Here is a 2,642-nt window from a genome sequence, read left to right on the forward strand (position 1 = left end):
GAGACATATAGCAAAGGAGTACTGTTTAGTCACCCAGGTATAAACACTGGTCAATGAAGAAAGGAATGTCCATCATCCTTCCCGACAGCTGGCATACTTCTTTGGTATAGATCATTTTGACCATTAACAGCCCAGCAAAGTAATAACTCTGAGTGCTCCAGGACTGTGTTGGATCTATGCTTGAGTAATTCTATTCCATAACCCCATTGCCAATGCTGCCTTGGCTATGTCACAATGCCCTAGTGGCCCATCTGCTCTAAGAAGGGAATGGGACCACATCTAATAGGTGTAGTGGGTGGAATAGAGGAACTTCTCACATCTGTATTTACAAGAACTGAACTGAAAAAGTACAATGTCCTTGTCACTGAGGCAATCGTTACATTGAAGTTTATAACCTCATTTCTAAAATGTTTAGTTGTACTATTTTTATAAGAATTCAGGACTTTTAAATTATTCTGTTGTTGTTTGTGTTTTTTCTTTAATAAATGGGAAAAGGGAATGTATAAAGGAATTTCCTTTATTATAAAATTTTTTAAGTTACTTAAGCAAGACATTTTATATGATATACACATATTCATTGGGTGTGTTTCTCTTTCCCTTTGAATAATGCCATAGATAAAAACTAACTAATATGATCTGATGCTCCAGAGTGAGGAAAAGAGCGATGCAAACTCTAACATCTGTATGATTAATTCAATTTCACTTAAGTGTTATCATTTGAAAGTACCAAATATTTCATTCTAAAAGGCTAAACTTCCAAGTTTTTTTTTTTTTTTTTTTTTTTGGGTAAGCCAACAGATGTACTCTATGGAATTTCTAAACACATAGCAGAACAACAAACTAAAGCCTGACTTCCTCATTTGTATCTTTAGATCCCTATATATATATATTAAAAACCCTTTTGTGTTTGTTTTGTTTACTTGCTTTGTACAGTTTAGAAGTGAAGTTACCAAAAAAGGGATGAACCACTAATGGATACCCAGATTAGCTGAAAGCAAATAAGTAGCAGTTTTAAAAAAAGAAGATACACAAAAAGTAAAAGAACATAGGACTAAAAATCATCCAGCAATAATTTGCCCCTAAACTCAATAGGGCATGAAAGAAGCAGTCACCCCAAAACTTAATTACATTTAAAACTAGTATAACAATTTGAAAAGAACAAAAACATTTGTGTTCAATAGTTTGCCTACCAGAAGACATCTCCAAATATAATAATCTGAAAACTGTTTGTTCTATAAATAAATAAAAATAAAATGAATAGTAACAATATCTAAGCACTTAAATCACTGGAAAGAAAAGTATACTTTGATTAGGTTTGGAAGAACCTGATTCATTCTAATAGTGATATGAAATCTGACAGAAGTCAGTTGTAGTAGAAAATCCAGATTCTAAACTGGAGGCATCTACTCTAGTTTATTTACCTGTTTAGACAGGTGTTCATTCAGATGGAGAATCAGACTAGGAATTAACACCAAAGACTTGGGAAAAGTTTAAGAAACACAGAAATCCTAAGAGATAGAGACTCTAAAGAACTATGGTTCAAATTACAGAAGGGAATTAAAAAAAAATACTTGGGATATTCCCTTGCCTTATATTTGTAGGCCAGTGTACATGAAGGGAATCAGAAAATAGTTGCCCTTTTGTGTATAGCTAATTCCACTTAGCATAATGTTTTCAAGGTTGATCTTTGTTGTAGCATCATTCAGAATTTCATTCCATTTTAAGGTTGAATAATATTCCATTGTACATACATACCAAATATTATGTTTATTCATTTACCTGGAGATAGACATTTGGATTGTTTCCATCTTTTGACTATTGTGAATAATGAGGCTATAAACACTGGTGTATAAGTATCTGAGTTCTTGCTTTAATTTCTTTGAGGATATGTTGAGGGAATTGCTGGATCATATGATAATTCCATGTTTAACTTTTTGAAGAACCACCAAACTGTTTCTACAGCTGCCACATTGTTGTACATCCCCATGAACAATGCACAAGGTCTCCAGTTTCTACATTTCTTCACCAGTATTTATTTTCCATTTGTTTGGTATTTGCTGTCCTAATGGGTGTGAAGTTCTGTCTCATTAAATTAGATCTGTTTTGGGGGTTGGGATTGTGGCTCAGTGATATAGTGCTCACCTAGCACGTGCAAGGTCCTGGGTTCGATCCTCAGCGCCACATAAAAATAAAAAAAAGATATTGTGTCCTACTACAACTAAAAAATAAATATTAAAAAATAGGTTAGATCTGCTTTTAAAAAATACAAAAAGAAATTATTGCATGACTGATTTACCTTGTATGTAAAAAGCTGCAAACATATGGTGCAAGTCCCAAAGTGGTCATAGCTGTTAAATTTTAAAAAGTAAAAGAAGATGGTAATACTGCATTTTAGAATTGCAGTCTAAAATCCTACAGCAGATGCTTAGGGTATAAGTATAATCACTAGTTACTACAATAGCCCAGTGCAGACTGACACCTGTGAAGTCCCATGCTTAGCAAAACCAAACGCTTTGTACAGCTACAACTGTCATAGACATGAACCCAAACACCGAAAAGGATTCAGAGGCAGGACAGCTCCCGTTGCGCCTGCGCGCTGTTAGGCGCGCTCCCGCACGGCGTCTGCGTGCGTACGTGCGCGT

Source organism: Marmota monax, unplaced genomic scaffold (assembly GCF_021218885.2).
Source record: "Marmota monax isolate L192 unplaced genomic scaffold, Marmota_monax_Labrador192_F-V1.1 WCK01_AAM20220418_F8-fsc00118, whole genome shotgun sequence".
NCBI classification, from domain to species: Eukaryota; Metazoa; Chordata; class Mammalia; order Rodentia; family Sciuridae; genus Marmota; species Marmota monax.